The sequence below is a fragment of the Alligator mississippiensis genome, chromosome 1 (genome assembly GCF_030867095.1).
Source record: "Alligator mississippiensis isolate rAllMis1 chromosome 1, rAllMis1, whole genome shotgun sequence".
Taxonomy (NCBI): Eukaryota; Metazoa; Chordata; order Crocodylia; family Alligatoridae; genus Alligator; species Alligator mississippiensis.
In genome coordinates this window covers 200,477,139-200,490,978 of record NC_081824.1, presented here as the reverse complement: position 1 = coordinate 200,490,978, position 13,840 = coordinate 200,477,139, and positions in this window count along the sequence as shown.

Genomic DNA, 13,840 nt, shown 5'->3' with positions numbered 1-13,840 from the left:
GGCTATTTGCTCAGTGTTTTGTATTGACACAGATATGAAGCTGACTACTACTTTTTCTGCTCCAATAACAGTTCTTGTCGCACCATGTGCGATCCATTTATCTTCTCGTTCCTCTGCAACCTTCATCCGCCTTCACAGCCATTGAGATTCTAACATCTTCTTCCACCTGCTCTGCCATTGAGAACTTGTAGACCCATGGCTGAGGGCTGATCAGACTTATTATAGTAGCTATCTGTACTCACCCTGTCACAGCACCATCAAAGGATATATATGGCTTTTCAGGATTGACAAGGTGAGGGAAATTATCAAGCAGATGAAGAACGACAAGGAATCTGGAGCAGATGGAATCCCCATGGAAATCTTGAAGCAGGGATAGAGGAGCTTACATTACAGCTTTATGTCCTTATCTTAAGGATCTGGAACAATGAGGAAATCCCAGATGACTTCAGGGATGGCCTGATTGTGACAATCTTCAAGAAAGGAGAAAAGTCGAACTGTGGAAACTACAGAGGCATCACCTTGCTGTCCACCACATGAAAACATTGCAAGAACCATCTCCTTCCACTTGCTGAATCATCTCCTTCCACTTGCTGAAGAGCTCCTACCAGAATCTCAGTGTGGATTTAAGGCATCAAGAATCACAACTGACATGATCTTCACAGCTCACCAGCTGCAGGAGAAATGCAGGGAACAACATTAGTCTCTCTACATGGCCTTCTTTGACCCCATGAAAACTTTCAACTGTCAAATGAGAAGTGTTGTGGAGGATCTTTCTGAAGTACGGATGCCTACCAAAATGTGTTACCATTCCCTTCCTGCTCCATGACGATATGCAAGCAGTAGTTCTCAGTAACAGATCTATCAAAGATCCCTTTGAAGTTAAGCAAGGCTGCATCATCACTCCCACACTCTTCACAATATTCTTTGCTGCGATGCTACATCTGACCATCAACAAGCTTCCAGCCAGAGTGGAGCTAAACTACCGAATGGATGACAAGCTCTTTAACCTCAGCTGACTCCAAGTCAAAATAAAGACCACTCAGACCTCAATCATTAAGCTCCAGTAAAATGATGATGCTATAGTGTGTGCTCACTCAGAAGCAGAATTTCAGGCAATCATTGGTGTCTTTACCAAGAAATACAAGAAAATGGGACTGACACAACATTCAGAAGACTAAGGTCCTCTACCAACAAGCTCCTTCTGAACAGTCCATCAGCTCTGGTAATACAGATCCATGGTGAGACTCTGGAAAATGTTGAGTTTTACCTGTACCTCAGAAGCCATCTCTTACAGAAAGCTGACACAGACAAAGAAATTCAACATTGCTTCAAATGTGCAAGTGCAGTCTTTGGATGCCTGAAAAAATAGGCATTCAAAGATTGCGACCTCAGATCTGAAAAAAAGCTCATGGTTTATCAAGCAGTTGTAATCCCCATCTTTCTGTACAGAGCAGAGGCATGAACAATGCACAGGAGACATCTAAAGCTGTTGAAGAAGTACCATCAATGCTGCCTGTGGAAGATCCTCCTAATCCAGTGGGAAGACCAGACACACCCACACTAGAGTCCTCCTGCAAGCAAACACCATGAGTGTTGAGGCGATGATCATTGTACATCAACTTCATTGGGTTGGACATGTTATCTGGACATCTGAGTCCAAACTCCTGAAGAAAGTTTTATTCTCCTAGCTCAGCCAAGGTGCATACTCAAGAGGAGGGCAGAGAAAGTGCTTCAGGGATGTCCTCAAGGTCAACTTAAAAAAATGCAACATCAATGTCAACTAGGGCTGTGTGAAACAGCACCGTTTCATTTTGACTTCTGCTTCACCATTTTGATGGGATAGTGTTTCATTTTGAGTTTCATTTAATTTTGAAACCCCTGGTCCATTTTGTTTAGTCTAAACTGTTTCACTGTTTCAACACTGTTTTGACATTTCACCCATAAGCTATAATAGGGAAGCACAAAACTGCCTATATCTTTGTCATTTTTTGGCAGATTTGGATGAAGATAGCAGAAATGGTAGCCCCTTCTGAGGCCACAAAGCCTAACAAGTTTCAAGGAGATAGGTGGAGGGGTTTCTGGGAAACTGCACCTCAAGCTGCTGACAAGGAAAACTCATGTCAAGTGTGTGAGTGAAAGCACAGCAGGATGAAAACTGCAGGCATGGTAGCCCCTGCTGAAGCCATGAAATTTGCCAGGTTTCAAGGAGATAGATACAGGGGTTTCTGGGAAACTGTGCCTTAGGCTGCTGACAAGCAAAACTTGTGACGTGTGACTGTGTGGGCACGTCCACATGAGTGCACACGATATCCAGGGGTCTAAAAAATTCGATGTTTAAAAAAGTGGGGCAGGGCACACTCCCTGACCGTGCCCTGAGGCAACCAGAGGCTGGGTCCTCCATGGAGATGGTCTGGCTGCCAGTGTCTCTATGGTTGGCCCTCGCCGTGGTGCTGAAACATGCGGTCAGCCAGGCTATATATTTCAGCACCAGGGCTCTGGTGCCAGTGAGTAAGGGGTCGGGGGGGCTGGAGGAGGGGGCAGGGGACCACGGGGTCCACTCCCGCAGCCCCCCTGACCCGTGCCAGCCCCCCTGAGGCTCCTGACCCCTGCCAGGGCTGGCCCATCCTTTGCCAGCCCCCCCGCTGCCCTGTGTTGCCAGGGGGGCTCTGCCAGGAGGCCCTGGAGCCCCCCCCACCCCTGCTTCTAAGGTAAGCAGAGGCTTTTTTTCCCATTTTTTCCTGGGTTTTTTTCTGGGTTTTTTTTTTAAATGATGGTGCCTGGGGTTGTGGCGATAACCTTGGGGGGCCTGGGGTGCAAGTTGGGGGGTGAGGCTCGGTGGGGAGCCATTGGGGGGTCTGGGGGAGCAGGGCTGGGGTTGGGTGGGGCAACCATTGGGGGGCTGCAGCAACTAGTGGGGGATGGGGCCAGGTGGGGCAGCAATTGGGGGACTGGGGTGGGTCATGTGGGCCTTGCAAGGGGGGGTGGTACCCCTGTGGGGGACATTTGGCCTCTATTGGGGGTCTGTACCCCTTGTGTGGGGGCTGAATTTCCTGTTGTGGGGCTGAATCTCCTGTTGAGGGGTTGAACCCCCTGTTGGAGGGGCATACCCCTTGTGTGGGGGCTGAGCCCCCTGTTGGGGCCCATACCCCTTGTTTTGGAGTTGAATCTCCTGTTGGGGGGGGTCGAACAGCCTGTTGGGGGGGCATACCCCTTGTGTGGGGGCTGAATCCCCTGTTTGGGGTCCATACCCCTTGCGAGTGGGCCAAATCCCCTGTTGGGGGCCTGAACCCCCTGTTGGGGGGGCCACACCCCTTGTGTGGGGGACATCGCCCTGTGGGAGGGCAGCAAAACATGTATTCATGAATTCATGAAACATGTATTTAGAGTTTGCTTTATTATTATGAGACTTGCTTTAACAGTGTAAGATATATCAATAAAACATTGTTCAAATGATCGCTGTCTCTGTCTTGCTTTGTCTTTATAGTGGTCTTTTGTTTTACTTGTGGAAGAACATAGATTAGCGGGTATTTTACAGAGTGACTTTGGGATTTTTTATATCAGGGATTTTTCAGTTTTCCAATAGGAACCACCAGAATTCCTGCTAGGGAGGCCAGTGGCAGAACCCTGCCTGCTCAGAGCTGGCACCTTGGACCCATCTGGCTGTGGCTGACCTCCTGGCCAAATGGGGAACATCTTCCGGGTGATAACTGCTCAGATGGCTGGGCAGGGGGCACACATGGCAGTAGTGCTGCACAGAGGCCAACTCTACAGCCACAGCCCACTGGCAGCTGGCCCAGAGGGCAGATGCCTCTACTGGCTGTGCAGTCCCCATCCGAGTCTGGCAGGTGTGCAGCAGGTCATAGCCAGGCACCAGCCCCCACTGTCAGACTGCTGCAGTGGGTAGAGGGTGCAGGGAACTCTCAGGGCTGCTTCAGCAGTCCAGCTGGCACAAACAGTAGTGTCTCCAGGTACCAATTGGCTGGGCCCCAGAAGCTCCTGAGTGCTAGTAGCCCTGAGCTACTTGCTAGGGCAGCTTTTTATACGGCTAGGGCCAAGACGGGGCAGCTTTTAATAGTGCTGGGGACAGCACAGGTGCTGGCCCTGGGCTCTGCCTCCCCCTGGCTGAAGATCCGGGAGAAGCCAGGCAGGATTATTTTGCCCCAAATAGCACAATTTGCTCCACAACAAAGTGCATGTCTGAGCATGTGCGCTGAAGCAAAAATCCCCAGCTCAAATTTGCACTGCTTCTATTTGAGGTGCTGCAAGCACATGTGCTTGCATGTGTGGATGTGCCCTGTGTGTGTTAAGGCACAGTGGGGTGAAAATTGCAGGCATGGTAGCACCTGAGGCCATGAAGCCTGCCAGGTTTCAAGGAGATGGGTACAGGGAGTTCTGGGAAACTGCACCTCAAGGTGCTGACAAGCAAAACTTGTGACATGTGTGACTTTGTGTGTGTGTTAAGGTGCGCCCTCACTGGCACTGGGGTCTCTACATGACATGGTAGTGTGCTGCAATGAGGTCTCCTCCTCCTGTACAGCCTCATCTCAGTCTACCACTTTAAATAATAACAGGTAATAATAACTTAGTGAGCACTAGCACAGTAGCACAAGCAGCATCTCAGGCATCCAAACTGTGACAGAGCCTTTCTTTCCTCTCCTGCAGGAGCTTCTTCTCCAACAGCTGCCAGAGAACTCTCCTTGCCAGTTCCAGCCCTGGGGCTTAGTTGTGCCCAGGGCCCTACATCCTTCTGGTCAGGTAACCAGGAACAGGTGCTAGGGGTGTTTTTCTAAGGAAGTGGCACTGGCAGACAGGGTTCTCTGGGTCAATCTAATTTGGTATCTTTTAGCAGACCAACTAAATAGTTACAGAAATATATCCTAGCAAGGTTTCTGATTGAAAAACCCTTTGTCAGGCTGAGGAAGCACCTGCAGTTGGTGTGTCTGTGTGCTGTTCCTGGATGGAAGGAATAGTAAAGCAGTCAGAGGCTGGCATGCAAAGCAGGTAAGAAAGTCAATCAGTGAAAATGGAAATGGAGGCATCAGGGGGTGAGGGACAGGCTGGGGTGGCAGGGGAAGGGAGATGTAGCAGCACAGGTAAAAGTGGAGAGGTACCTGGGGAGTTAGATGTCCAGCAGGTTGTAGTGTGTCAGAACTCTAACATCTATATTGAGTCAATGGGTTTCTGTACCTAGGAGGTTGATGAAGTGCAGTTCATAGGCTTGTCTGTGAAAAGTGGTTTATAAATTCAAACAAGCACTGAACCTTGCTAACCTAACCTCATCAGCAGAAGTCAACTTCCTACAGCTCAAAACACACCAAATGGATCCAGGCCATGCCATGACAAAACATGCAAAACCTGCCAACAATATCTCCAGTATGGAGGTATCTTGACAATACAATACGTATCTCCATCAGGTGCCCTCATGGAAGATACGTGGAGACACCAAGCAACAACTGTGCACCAGAATGAGAGCACACCAAAAATCTATCAAAGACAAGAACAGAACACCACCTGTATCCAATCTCTCAGGCCAGATCCTCAAAGGGAATTTACATACCACTTTTCACAGACAGTCTATGAACTTCACTTCATCAACCTCCAAGGTACAGAAAGTCATGGACTCAATATAGACATTGGAATTCTGACACACTGCAACCTGCTGGACATCTGACTCCCCAGGTACCTCTCCACTTTTACCTGCACTGCTACATCTCCCTTCCCGCCACATCCCAGCCAGTTCTTCATCCCCTGATGCCTCCATTTCCATTTTCACTGACTGGCTTTCTTGCCTGCATTGCATGCCAGCCTCTGGCTTCTTTACTATTCCTTCCATCCAGGAACAGCACCCACACCAACTGCAGGTACTTCCTCAGTCTCACAAAGGGTTTTTCAACCCAAAAGCTAGCATCCCAGGCAGCTAAGCTGAGCTCACCTGGAGCCTCAGAACTCCACTGCAACCAGCAAGCATCAGGCCTGTCAAAGACATAATGGGTCTGGGCTTTCCCACTGTGTATGTGCATGTGGTGGCTGGAGGTTATGGCACCTCCTACCCGTCTTTCACCAGAGAGGTCCTCAGTCCTGCCATTTCCTGGGGCTGCCATGCTGCCAACAGTCCCACCAGGCCTTCCAAACCTGGCAGAGTGCAGTTTTAGGGCTCATGCCCAGGACCTGGGGCCTCCTCCTTCCCCATAGCCCCAGTCCATACCTCCATGTTCATCCTGGCATGGGAGCTCAGCAGGGACATGTTCTTCCCCTGCTGGCTGGTGATGCAGTGAGTACCCTCTCCAGCTCTGAGAGCAGGGCATTAAATGGTTTTATAAAAATGAAAAAAAGAAATAGATGCGATCAGAGTGAGGAGGGTAGCATTCACTCCATCTGCACCTGGAGCTTGGGGAATCCCAACAGTGGGAGGTTCACCTTGAGGAACAGCAGCTGCTCCACTAAACCAGGATCCAAACAGGTACGGTGGGGTGTCACAACATCTCCAGCAATGCTGAACACCCTCTCACTCAGAACACTAGTCAATGGATGGGACAGGTGTTCCCGGGCAACTGTGGCCAGATCTGGCCACATCTGGCTGTAGCTTGCCCAGTAGGCCAAGGAGTTGCACAGCAGTGGTTCCACATCCTCAGTGAGATAGGCAGCCACAAAGGCCTGAGTGCTACCTGCCTGATGGTGGGGGCTGGTGTCTCAGGATCTCACCATGGAAGCCATGCCCTTGGCCCACATTGGCAGCATCTATGGTGGAGGAGGAGACTGGCTGGTGGATGGTGTGCTAGCATGGGACAGTGGATCCCCGTGTTCCACATCCCCCTGCCTCCGCTATTCTGCCTCCCTGACTGTCTTCACCAGCACCTCCATCCACTGATTCAGGCTTTGCCTGCTGCCTACACTGCCCTTCACCCTTGGGTTACACATGGTGGCCCCCATGATCTCTGTTGCCATGTGGGACTCATCCATTACCCTGGCTTGAAGGAGAGCCCACCGACAGCCTAACTGGTCATGCCAGTGCCCTGTGAGGGAGAGGCATCTACAATCTCCACCCTGGCTGCTCCAGATGTCCGAGGTGAAATGTAAAGCCGCCTGCAGACCTCCCTTGCACATCAGCATCCCCGTTGGTGCTCATGTGTTTTGTTCCCTTGCCCCAGCTGGTTTTGGCTTGGCAGTGCAGGCAGATAGCATATGTGGGATCATCTGCCAGCAAAAAATGATGCCAGACCACACTACCCACTCACTTCTGGGCTGCGGGTGCATGTACAGACACTGCCTTCTCCCTCTCCTCAGCAGGCAGAGGCACAGCAACATGAGGAACAAACTCAGTTGAGCCACTTGCCTCCTCAACCTCTACCTTAACCTCCTCCAAAGTGCCTTCTGGGGAAGGAGACCTGGCTTTAGGGGAAACTTGAGAGGTGTGAAGCACAAACTCAGATGATACCCCCTCCTTCCCCAGAATTTCCCTTGATATGGCACTCAGATTTAGATCCAGCTCCAGCTCTTCTGGCACTGGAAGGCTCAGCATGGGAAGTGAAATGAGGGTGGAGGAGACTGTTGTGCTGGTGCTGCTGTTTGTTGTCATGGTGGTGGTGGGTGGGGTTACGGATGGTGCTCTTGGAAGGGATGTAGACTCAGGCACAGGCAGTGGCAGTGGCACTGCTCTCCTCTCCTTGCTGCCTGTAGAACTAGTGGAAGCCTAATGCCTACATGTTGTAGCAAAAAGGCTGTGTCTCAGTTTGCGGAGGGGGGGGATTTACAGCTCTCCCTCTACTCCCTCTTCTTCCCCTCCCTGAAGGCTTGCCAGCTGCCTTTCCAGCATGCTTCATGGTGTGTTTCATAGTGTCTTTGCCTTGATGTGCTGGAAAATCTGTGTGTTCTTCTGTAAAATTATCTATGATTTATGCACTATATGTAGATATTAAGATAATTGTATGTATGTGTATTTATGTAATGTATGTATGTTTGTATGTATTTATTTATGTAATAAATAAAATAAAATATATAAATGTATATGTGTGTTTTCCTATATACGTTTGATATTATGATATGCAATATAATAAATAAAATAAAAATATATAAATGTATATGTCTTCCTATATACATTATATATTATAATATGCAATATAATTATGTAATACTTCCCTGCACAGTGAATGGAATGCACACTGTGAGAAAAAGCATAGATTTGAAAAGAATCCAAATATACTAACAAAAACAAAAAGAGAATTTTGGGGGAGGAATAAATTGAAATTCATTGCAGAGCCACTGGCGTGAATATTCGAATGCTCGTGGCGCACGGGCCAAGTCCCGGAGGACTGGAAAAGGGCTAACGTGGTCCCCATTTTCAAAAAGGGGAGGAAGGAGGACCCAGGCAACTATAGGCCAGTCAGTCTCACCTCCATCCTTGGTAAAGTCTTTGAAAAAATTATCAAGGCTCACATTTGTGAGAGCCCGGCAGGGCAAATTATGCTGAGGGGAAACCAGCACGGGTTTGTGGCGGGCAGGTCGTGCCTGACCAATCTAGTCTCTTTCTATGACCAGGTTACGAAACGCCTGGACACAGGAGGAGGGGTGGATGTCGTATACTTAGACTTCAGGAAGGCCTTCGATATGGTATCCCACCCTATACTGGTGAACAAGTTAAGAGGCTGTGATGTGGATGACTACACAGTCCGGTGGGTGGCGAATTGGCTAGAGGATCGCACCCAAAGAGTCGTGGTGGATGGGTCGGTCTCGACCTGGAAGGGTGTGGGCAGTGGGGTCCCACAGGGCTCGGTCCTTGGACCGATACTCTTTAATGTCTTCATCAGCAACTTGGACGAGGGAGTCAAATGTACCCTGTCCAAGTTTGCAGATGACACAAAGCTATGAGGAGAAGTGGACACGCCGGAGGGCAGGGAACAGCTGCAAGCAGACCTGGATAGGTTGGACAAATGGGCAGAAAACAACAGGATGCAGTTCAACAAGGAGAAATGCAAAGTGCTGCACCTACGGAGGAAAAATGTCCAGCACACCTACAGACTAGGGAATGACCTAGTGGACTCCAAGATGAACATGAGCCGGCAGTGTGACGAAGCCATCAGAAAAGCCAATGGCACTTTATCGTGCATCAGCAGATGCATGACGAATAGGTCCAGGGAGGTGATACTTCCCCTCTATAGGGCGCTGGTCAGACCGCAGTTGGAGTACTGCGTGCAATTCTGGGCGCCACACTTCAAGAAGGATGCGGATAACCTGGAGAGGGTCCAGAGAAGGGCAACTCGTATGGTCAAGGGCCTGCAGACCAAGCCCTACGAGGAGAGACTAGAGAAACTGGATCTTTTCAGCCTCCGCAAGAGAAGGTTGAGAGGCGACCTTGTGGCTGCCTATAAGTTCATCACGGGGGCACAGAAGGGAATTGGTGAGTATTTATTCACCAAGGCGCCCCCGGGGGTTACAAGAAACAATGGCCACAAGCTAGCAGAGAGCAGATTTAGATTGGACATTAGGAAGAACTTCTTCACAGTTCGAGTGGCCAAGGTCTGGAACGGGCTCCCAAGGGAGGCGGTGCTCTCCCCTATCCTGGGGGTCTTCAAGAGGAGGTTAGATGAGTATCTAGCTGGGGTCATCTAGACCCAGCACTCTTTCCTGCTTATGCAGGGGGTCGGACTCGATGATCTATTGAAGTCCCTTCCAACCCTAACATCTATGAATCTATGAATCTATGAAAGGAATCAATGAATATAATAATCAAATAAAAGGGTAGAGAAAGAAAGCAAAAGATACTGTGGAATCCCACTTGCTAGGCTAGCAAATAGGAAATCAATGGTAGTAGCCTTTATTGTCTAATGCTGCTGAGCTTCTGGAAGATAGATCAGTAACTGACCCCAAGGCAGAAAGCATTCCAGTTCAAACAATGCTGCCTTTTATGCTGTTTCTCCATCCCGCCCCCAGAGCACTGGGATTGGAAGGGACCTCAGGGAAGGATCACAGTCACTGGCCAGCTATACAGTCAATATCAGAGCAGTTTTTCCCCCCTCTTTCCCCTCCCTCTCCTTACTTTTTGTTTCCCTGCAGGCAAGCCCAGCTTCAGCTTTTTTCATTTCGAGGCTGTTTCAAAGCCCTTCGTTTCATTTCGATTTTGCTGTTTTGAGCTCAAAACGAGTTGAAACAGCATTGAAACGAAACAGCTGGAGAAATTTTGCACAGCCCTAATGTCAGCTCATGGGAGACTATTGCCCAGGACTGCCCCAAATGGAGAAAGAGTCTGCTGAAAGGATCGAAGTACTTTGAAACCTCACGCCAACAAAAGGAGATGGAAAAGCAGGAGCAGCAGAAACAGTGTGTCATGGACCAAATCAAGAATCCAGCACCACCCACCCCAAATGGAAACACATGTCTGAGCTGCAGTAGAATCTGTTGATCCTGGATAGGCTTCCTCAGCCATCTTTGGACACACAACTAAGACAGTCATGGAAGACAATCATTCTTGACTAGGAGGGATTACTGAAGAGAATACCTGCCCTTATAAACTCTTCTCCCTTCTCCTTTAGAATGGATTCCATGGCTATAGACTCTTGCTGCAATACAGTTTCTCTTGATCTGGTGTACAAAACCAGGAGAGCCCTTCATGAAGGACTAGAGGTAGAGCTGGTTTCTTGCAGCAAGTAATAAATACAGACTGAAAAATCTAAGTACTGGGATGTGATTCTGCTTGCCCATGTTGGTATAAATCAAGAGGCAAGGCTTTTTGTGATATAAAGCAGGAGTAACTCTGAATCAATTGAGTTAAATCTGATAAAAACCAGCTTCAGGGAGTCCAGGAACATGGCCAAAGAGTTTAGAATATAGTCAGATCTTCAACTCATGTGTGTCAAGCTAGCACCGCTGATTCTCAGACCCAGCTGGGAGACTTGTCCCTACATCTGATAGTCCTAAACTTAATTTTCCTCTATTGTCATAGTACATCTAAATTTCTTTCTTTGCAACTAGAAATTAGGTTACACTAATTTTATTCTTTATCTTATTTTAAATTTCTGGAATCCATTCAGAGGAGGGCTGAGAGGAAAAACACAAACCTGAGTGATTAAACTGAGTAAATATAAATGGAACTATGTCAGAATGGCAGGAGGTTTCAAGTGGAGTCCCACTGGGCCCAGTGCTGTTCAAAATGTTTATAAATTACTTGAATGCTGAAACTGAGAGGTTCTTGAGAAAATCTGAAGACAAAACAGAACTGGGAAGCATTGCAAACATGTTGGAGGACAGGAATGTAATTCAGAAGGTGGACTGGAAAGTTTGGCTTGAGTTGAAGTTCAGTGCTGCCAAATCCAAGGTGTTACTTCTTGGGAAGAATAATCAAACATAGAAATACAAAATAGGTGATACCTGGCTAGATGGCAGCACTATAGAGAGGGATCTAGGAGTCTTGATAGACCACAGATTCAGTATGAATCTGCAGTGTGATGTAGCTGCAAAAGGCAAAATGCAAAATATGGTTTTGGGCTGTATCAATAGAAGCATTAAGTACAAGACAGAGGAGGTGATAGTGCCTCTTTACTCAGCACTGGTTAGGCCTCATCTAGAGCACTATGGGTGTGTCTACATGAGATGTGTTAATGCGCATTAGCCTAGTTTACTATGCAGTAAGGGCACTCATTCACACGTGTGCCCTTACTGAGAAGTAAAAATGGCTAGCTGCAACTAAATTTGATACCTGCAGTAATGCATGTGTAGACGTGACCCAACACTAACTTCAGTGCTGGGTCTGCCCTACCACTAGGGGGCCAGCCTGAGCCCAGCCCCAGGGCTCCTGACGGCATCTCATGCTTCAGGGCTGGGCTTCTCTGTGGCACCCCTACCTGCAGGCTAAAAGCCTACAGACATTTTGGATCTTGGGGCACACACACCAGGACCTTGGAGCACTGTAGGCCTGTTGTGTGCCCCCTGGACAGGACCCACGCTGTCTCTGCCAGTCCTGTCCCCTAGCCAGAGCTCCTGCATGGCTGCAGTTGAGTGCTGCAAAGGGCTTCCTGCACCCCTTGCCTAGCCCTGAGATCCCCCTAGGGCTGCTAGCTGGCTGTCTGGCAACAGGGCCAGCACCTGCTCCCTGCTGCTGCTCACCCCCAGCTGTCTTCTGTCCTTGTGGGTTATGTGGTGAAGTGCCTCTGTCAAATGTCTCACAGTCCTTGGCTGTGCCCCTATGCTGGGCACTGCTAGCAGCTGTCCAGTGCTGGTATCACAGGGACAGCTGTGCAGGGGCCCATAGAGCTTGTGCAGGACATCATGTCTTCACCATCCTCCCTGTCAAACCCTGGCCCTGCACTTGTGCTTATGCCTGTGCCAACCTGGGCTCCAACTGAACACAGGAGGAGGTTGGCAACCTCGTGGCACTTTGGGGCAGTGCTGAGGTGCTGAGGCAGTTCAAGTGGGGTGGGTGCTCAAACACCTACGTTTATGAGGCCCTGTCAGATGGTAAGCCAGGGCAAGGGCTCTCCCAGTCAGCGTGGCAGTGCTGCGTTAAGGTCAAGACCTTGCGGGCACAGTGGATGGCCGTGACTGCCTATACGTGTTGGTCTGGTCATGCCTGTTAGACCATGGCCTTTATACAGGAGCTGACCCAGATTTTGGTGCCCTGGGGCCCAGGCCACATCTCTGCAAGTTTCACCAGCAGGGGTGACCTGCCCAAGCCCTTGCTCTGTTCTGACCCCTCCAGTGACATGTCATTGGAGGAGGGGACCTTGGACCTTGAGCACCCCAAGCTGCCCTCCTCTTCAGCTGCTGCATTCACTGGCAGCTCAGGGAGCCCTGGCTACTGCCTCATCCTCGGTGCAGCCCCAGACCCTGCCACAAGGAGCAGCTGGCAATGTCACCTTTGGATGACAGCAGTGCCAGGGACCCTGGCCAGGCACCAGCCTACCATGCACTGTGGGCCATGGACACCAGGAATAGCCAGTTGCCCTCACTGACAGGGAGGCCCATGTGGAGCCACCAGCCTCACCAGGTCCAGACATGTATTAAGTCCCTGCTCAGTGCCCCTGCCCCCAGTCCTGGCCCCTGCCCCTGGCCCTGCCTCCTGCTCCCTTTCCCTGCCTAGTCCGCCCACACTCCTATGGCCCTGGGTCCCCTCCCTACAGCATGCAGAGAGGTAGGACAATTTATAACTTTATTCAGCAGCCTGTGTCCCCACAGCTGGGCAAGCATGGGCCTCTCACACCCCAAGGAAGGCATTGGTGCCAGTGGTGATGTCCTCCTCAGCAGCAGGGAGCAGGGATGTATAGCACTGCCACAGGTAGCCCTCCAGGTGGCAGCAAAGGTTGTGGGACAGTTCAGGCTTGCCCCCTGCACCATTGTAGCTCAGGGTCCCAAACCAGGAGTGCAGGTGTGCCCACAGCACCAGGAGGATCAGCAGCAGCAGGAGTCATGGATTGGTCACCCTTCAGCCTGCACAAACAGCTCACTGCACACTGACTGGGGCACACACAGCAGGGGCACACTTAAGGCACAGCAGCAGTATGGGGGGGTGGCCCTAGGGTGCCTCCCGTGAGAGGCCCCTAATGGGAAGGGTGGGGATGGAGCAAGACCCTCACCCCAGTTGTCTGGGAGCCCTGTGCACCCTGAGCCCAGATGCCGTGGGCTGGGCCACAGCACCGCAGAGCAGGTGTCCTGCAGGGGCAGAGTGGGGGAAGCAGGTTCTGGAGTTAAGGCAGCAGGTGCTGCCAGAACCCTGGCCTGTCCTGCTTTGGGAAGGGGGCAGGGTAGGCAGGCTGCCTGCAGTCAGCACCTAACGGGCCACCGGCCTCAGGGGAGCAGGCAGGGATGGGGGGCTCAGCTGGTGGCTGCCTGGGCCCAGGCCTGCCCCACCAAC